At 46.4% G+C, this 6719-nt stretch overlaps 1 long non-coding RNA gene across 1 annotated transcript; it reads right to left on the bottom strand.

Annotated features, from left to right (window-relative positions):
- Window positions 1–348: 348 nt before the first annotated feature.
- On the bottom strand, window positions 349–1361 carry LOC141271210 (uncharacterized). The gene is made up of 3 exons (XR_012321861.1): window positions 1095–1361; window positions 914–1020; window positions 349–794 (listed from the first exon to the last, which is right to left on the bottom strand). It is a non-coding gene; the product is annotated as an uncharacterized lncRNA (long non-coding RNA).
- Between the last annotated feature and the right edge of the window lie 5358 nt (window positions 1362–6719).

Here is a 6719-nt window from a genome sequence, read left to right as displayed (position 1 = left end):
TGGGAAATTGGCCACAGTTTGAAAGCTTGCTGCGACCTGCAGCCAAGTCTCCTCGGTTGGAGAAGGCATCACGATGGGCTGCAACTTCTGCCAGATGACGGTACATGTGCACCTCACAATTCCTGAAATGGTGGATTTACCAACCCTAAATTGGAGGTGCAGTGATGTATAGCTCTCTCCTGTGGCCAAAAACCTGAAAAGGAAAAATAGATAATTAGAAAAGCCATAAAAAGAAATACAAGCCAACAGTAATTATCCATTATTGATTCATCTTTTAAAAAATTAAGGTCTTTATTACAAAAAACTATTCCAACAAAGGGCGCGTTTTTTTTTTTTGGGGGGGGGGGCTCCACATTTTCAATCTTTTTTGGTCATCTTTTGTTTTCTCTTGAGTTCACACATATCAATTTATAATGTGTTTTGACTTTGTGTCTGTGTTTGCCTACGATGTTTGCTCTAGAGTTTACACATCAGTGACCTTTTCAATCTGATCTCTGTGCATGGTGATCTCATGGTCAAGCCAAAAATATGTACACAAAGACAGACACAGTGGAGCCATCACCACAGGGTAACAAAACCAGGTACACCAGCCATCACCGCAGGGTGGCGAACAAAACCAGGTACATATAAATCAACATTCAACTTACCGCAAGGTGATGAGCAGCCTTTCCTCAGCAGAGATGGCCCTTCGCATTACAGTGTCTTGGAAGTCCAGGTCAGGAGACATAAGGCTCAGCAGCCGATCAAATGCAATAATGTTCAGACGGCAGAACTGTTTAAATTTTTCAGGAAAACTATAGTAAACAGAGAAAAAAAAAATATTAAAAGATAATTTTGTAACATAGTATACAAACAAAACCTTAAAAAAACAGCATAGACGGGTGACATTATACTTTCTTCACATATATCTTACCTCCTTAAATCCTGGTAGAGAACATTAAAGTGGCCCTTGTCCGTCCGCTCCTGCAAGATAGGGTGCACCCAAATTTTTTTTGGTCGTCTTCTCCTCCTTAAACGCTCCTATAAAACAATAATAGGTTAGTACACACACTACATAAAAATAATGTACCCCAAAAAAACTTAGTTTATATTACCTGCTCAACGTTGTAGTGCAGGAGATTTAAGCAAGTCATTAGCAGAAGGTTTAGGCATGGTCTGCTGACCCGCAGGGGCTGCAATTCCTGTGGCATACTGTCTTTTGCAAAAAACAAAATGGTGAAGAGGGGTTGAACTAGGAAATGACATCAGGATTTCCATCTTTTTTTTTTTTTTTTTTCAATAACTTTATTTGTGCTCAAAAACGCATGAAATAAGCTTACAAAAACGCATGTAAAATCCGCATACAAAAACGCGTCAAAAACGCGACCAAAAAACGCACGCGATTTTCTGGCAAGGGACATGCAGAAATGTTGCAGAAATTTTCTGCTTCATAAATGCAACGTGGGCACATAGCCTAAGGCTATGTGCCCACGTAGCATTTTTCAAGCGTATATGCTGCGGAATTTCCGCAGCGTAAACGCTTGAAAAACGCATGTATATCCGCACCCCATGGTCCCCAATGGCATTCCGCAATGTCAATGCCCATGCTGTGGATTTTTCCGCAGCGTATATGCTGCGGTCAAAAATCCGCAGCATGTTCATTAATTTTGCGGAAGCGCAGCGGAATCAATGTGCGGATGGTACCCAAGTCTGGATGAGAGGAGACTCTCATCCAGACCTGGGTACCAAAGAACCTGTAAAAAAAAGAATAAAATAAAGTTTATACTTATCTTCTGATGTTTTCCCTCCGTCGCGCTGTTGTCTGAAGGACCTGCCACGTCATTGAGTCATGTGACCCACCACATGACTCAATGATGTCACCGCAGGTCCTGCACACAACAGCGTGAGCCGCTCAAGACTCCGGACGGGGCAGAGAATGCATCGGAAGGTGAGTATAAAGTTTATTTTTTACCATTCTGAACAAGTTGTCAAGCACTTTTCCAAGTGATGCTTGGAGAAGTGCTTGATAACCCGCATGCGGAAATGCATGCAAAGACGCCTCACAAACGCTTCTACCTGGCGGGAAAACCGCATGTAATATCCGCATGCGATTTTCCCGCCAGGGAGAAGCGTAAATAATATGCTTCAGGTCCGCAACGTGGGCACATAGCCAAAGTGTGGAAAGATCACCACAGTGAAAATCAGCAAAGTGTTTGCTGAGCCCTGACATGGAGCGACTCTCTGCATTAGGATTCAGAGTTGCTCTAGCAACATGCTCTGCGATATGTCTTTTGAGCATGCGGCTAGTGCAACCCACAGAAAATTTTTTGCAAGATGTGCACAGTGCTTGATAAATGACATATGTACTAGAGTAATTAATAAAGTGTTTGATATTATATATTTTGCCTGCACTGTCAGTAAATGTTTGGGTCTTAAACATAAATTTGCAAATATTACACTTAGTGCCTCCACATCTATAGGATCCATTAATATGAAGCCATATGTCTGACCTTGGGCTTTTAATGGACAAAAAAAATTGGAGACATAGGCGGATTATAATGAGGGCAATCTGGGCTACCGCCTGGGGCCCCGGGCCTCCATGGGGTCCAGGGCTCTGGGGTGTCTATGGTCAGATTGCACTCATTATATGTGCGGCGCCGCGGCACCGCGGCACATACCGGCAGACAGTGGTGGGGGGGCCACCGGACCGCTCCCCCCTAGTGTTGAGAGAGCACTAAAATGCTTGGGTGCTCGAAGATCGGGCTGAGCTCGCCGTGATACTCGGGTGCTCGACCAGAGCAATGAACCCAATGTTAGTCTATGGGAGACCCGAGCATTTTTGCGTCTGCACCCCCGGCAGTCTTTTAAAAGCCTAACAAGTGCCCAAAACGATAGTGACAGTGCTCAAATGACATGGGGACAGCATGGGGATCGCCCCATGAAGCATTTCTGACCCCCAGGTCACTGCTGTCAACAACGTGGTCAGAGGTATTAAGCCACTTTTAAGTGCTCACAATAAAACATTCAAAAACTAAACTGAAACTGATTTCCTGTGAAATATGTTAAGGAAGTTCCTTTCCAGGGTAAAGACTTGTGTATAAGGTAAAATAAATAACCCCCCCAAAAAATACTCCTCCACACCTTGGGCTATGTTCACAGGTAGCATTTTTATGCGTTTTTGCACTTTTGTATTGCTTTCAACCGTGACAAATGCATTCACCGGGAAATGTCATTTTAACATTTTACAACCTAATCTGGCCATGTGCTGTGTGACACATGCATACAGTGCTGAAAAGACATGGGAACAGCATGGGGAAGACCCCTGGAAGAATCTCTGACACCCAGGTCACTGCCTAAAAGAGTGCCCATCAGAAGTCATCTTTGCCGCATCAGAAGATGCAGACTTGCAACTATCCCCATGCAAGTTCTTGTCCCAGGGCAGTGTTCAATTGTACCTCCCCCATTCCTTGCAATGCAAGCACAAATATGCAGTCAACCACCCACCTACCCCCAGGCAGCAATACCATACTGCTTGCTTGCACTTGAAATTGGGACTTTTATGCATGTGGAGGCGGAATCTGGCCACCACATCATGGCTGCGTTGGCGGCCTGGTATCCATACTCAGTCCCCAGCCACCCGGCGGCCGGGTGTCCACACTCGGTCCCCAGCGCCAGGGGGTGGCCGGGTGTCCACACTCGGTCCCCAGCCGCCTGGGGGCAACCGGGTGTCCATAAACGGTCCCCAGCCGCCCCTATTTCTCCTGTCACCTTCCCCCACACACTTTTCTTAGCCCGGCCTGCTTTAGGGCAGCATTGGACGAGCCCATCAGAGAACCAGACTCCTCCGGTGGGCCCTGGCTTCTCCATCGGGGGAGTTGAGAGTGCCAACGTGAGGAGCATGATGATGATGATAGAAGTTAGCATCTGCTTTGTTTTCTTGGAATGCAAGCGCATGTATGTAGTAGTGGCTAGGCCTGAGGTGGTCAGCGTTTTGGCGCATATCCTACCTCCTCCGAGGATTGCTGGATGTTTTCCTGCTACTATCCCAGTTCTATGACTCCCGTTAAAACAAAGCTTCAAGTGATAAATGATGGATGAGGTAGTGGCAAAGGAGAAAGAGCAGGAGGAACAGGGACCATTCACATCAATATCAGGCCAGTCAACCACATATGTCTTGTAGGATATGTTTCTGTAACAAAAGGAGTGGTTCGGCTACACAGTTATAGGGCATACAGTGAGTGCAATGCCTACCAAAAATTTTGAGGCACTCCAATGCCCCTCGGAAATGACATGGAGGTCAGAGGGCCTTAACTAAACCGTTTTTTCCATTTATAGCAACTGGGTCTCCTGTACACTGTTGGCCTAAGCAGTGAATGGAAGGCTTTCCAAAAATTATGAGGAACTGCAATGCCCCTTGAAACAGACGTGGATTACAGCGTACTAAAAACCTTCTACCCATTATTGGGGAGTGGGTCTCCCTTAGTTTTCGCCTTTGCATTGAAAAGCAAAAGCTGACTAAAATTAGGAGGAAATGCAATGCCCTTTGGAAGAGTCGTGGAGGTTAGAGGTAATTAAAAACAACATTTCAATGCCCCTTGGAAGAGCTGTGGATTTCAGAGTGGTTTAACAAGATGCTTCTAATGCCCCTCAGAAGAGACGTGGAGGTCCCAGTAGCTTATCAAGACGGTTTTAATGCCCCTTGGAAAAGTGGTGGAGGTCACAGTAGCTTAACAAGACTCTTTAATGCCCCTCTGAAGAGACGTGGAGGTCCCAGTAGCTTAACAAGATGGTTTTAATGCCTCTCAGAAAAGTGGTGGAGGTCAGAGTAGCTTAACAAGATGGTTTTAATGCCCCTCAGAAGAGATGTGGAGATCCCAGTAGCTTAACAAGATGGTTTGAATGCCCCTTGGAAGAGACGTGGAAGTCACAGTAGCTTAGCAAGGTGGTTTTAATGCCCCTCGGAAAAGTGGTGGAGGTCGCAGTAGCTTAACAAGACGCTTTTAATGCCCCTTACAAGAGCCATGGAGTACAGCATATTACAAACATTATTCCCACTATTGGGGAGTGGGTCTCCCACAGTATTTGCTTATGCCTTCCAAGAAAAAGCTGCCAAAAGTTAGGAGGAAATGCAATGCCCGTTCGAAGAGTCGTGGAGGTTAGAGTTAATTAAAAACAACATTTCAATGCCCCTTGGAAGAGCTGTGTAGTTCAGAGTGGTTTAGCAAGACGCTTTTAATGCCCCTCAGAAGAGATGTCCCAGCAGCTTAACAAGACTGTTTTAATGCCCCTCGGAAAAGTGGTGGAGGTCCCAGTAGCTTAACAAGACTGTTTTAATGCCCCTTGGAAGAGCTGTGGAGTTCACAGTAGCTTAACAAGACGCTTTTAATGCCCCTCAGAAGAGACGTGGAGGTCCCAGTAGCTTAACAAGATGGTTTTAATGCCCCTTGCAAAAGTGATGGAGGTCCCAGTAGCTTAACAAGACGGTTTGAATGCCCCTTGGAAGAGACGTGGAAGTCCCAGTAGCTTAACAAGACGGTTTTAATGCCCCTTACAAGAGCCATACAGTACAGCATCTTAAAAATATTATTCCCATTATTGGGGAGTGGGTCTCCCACAGTCTTTGCTTATGCCTTCCAAGCAAAAGCTGACAAAAATAAGGACGGAGGAACTTTCAATAATGGCAACATGGACCACGGTCACCCTGGTGGTATAGTGGTGGTGGAGGCTGAGGATAAGGAGAAGAACATAAAACAGCCGAAATGAGGAAGCATATACCCATGTGTAGGTGTGAAGCGGTGCATGTGAATACACCTTCCGAAATAACACAGTGGATTTGACTTTATGTTACTCTGCTGTCATTTGGTGGTGATGAGAAGTCTGGCCCAATCCAGCCCTTGTTCATTTTGATAAGGGTCAGCTTGTCAGTTGACAGAGTGTGCTTATCAGTTATAATTCTCCCAGCGGCACTAAAAACACGCTCCGACAACACGCTAGCGGCAGGGCAGGCCAGGACCTCCAAGGCGTACAGAGCGAGTTCATTCCAAGTGTCCAGCTTGGATACCCAATAATTAAAAGGCACAGAGGAATCACGGAGGATGCTGGTACGGTCGGCAAGGTAGTCCCTCACCATCTTTTGAAACTTTCCACTCCTTGTGAGAGTACCCTGCGCCTCAGGGTCTGTCCGAAGGGAGGGCCTGAGAAAACTGTCCCAGAATGTTTGCAGTGTTCCCCTGCCTCTGCTGGATTGGAGTTGCGTCTCTTTCGCATGTACGCCTTGGTTGGGCAACGAACTGTGACCTCTGCCGCTAGCGTGTTCAGATGGGAATTTTTTTAACAGTTCTGCAGCAAGGGCCTTCTGGTGCTGCCCCATTTTTGTAGACCTCTCCACCACAGGAATAAGAGAGTGAAAGTTCTCCTTGTAGCGGGGGTCTGAAAGTGTCACCAACCAGTAATGACTGTCACCCAACATTTTGACAACGCGAGGGTCACAGTTAAGGCAGCGTAACATGAAGTCAGCCATGCATGCCAGACTGGTAACGGGCAAGACTTCCGTGTCCTCACCAAGATGACGACTGACCATGCTCTCCTCCTCCTTCTCCCCCCTGTCCTCAGGCCAAACACGCTGAACCGACGGTATGACAGTTGTACAGGTACTACCGTCTACAGCGCATGATACAAGCTCCTGTTTTTCCTCCTCCTCCTCCTCTCCCTCATTGTCCCCCAATGCACGTTGAGATGAG

Source organism: Phyllobates terribilis, unplaced genomic scaffold (genome assembly GCF_046119375.1).
Source record: "Phyllobates terribilis strain yellow unplaced genomic scaffold, ASM4611937v1 Scaffold_5__5_contigs__length_657084704, whole genome shotgun sequence".
NCBI classification, from domain to species: domain Eukaryota; kingdom Metazoa; phylum Chordata; class Amphibia; order Anura; family Dendrobatidae; genus Phyllobates; species Phyllobates terribilis.
This window is presented reverse-complemented; position numbering and strand designations above follow the sequence as displayed.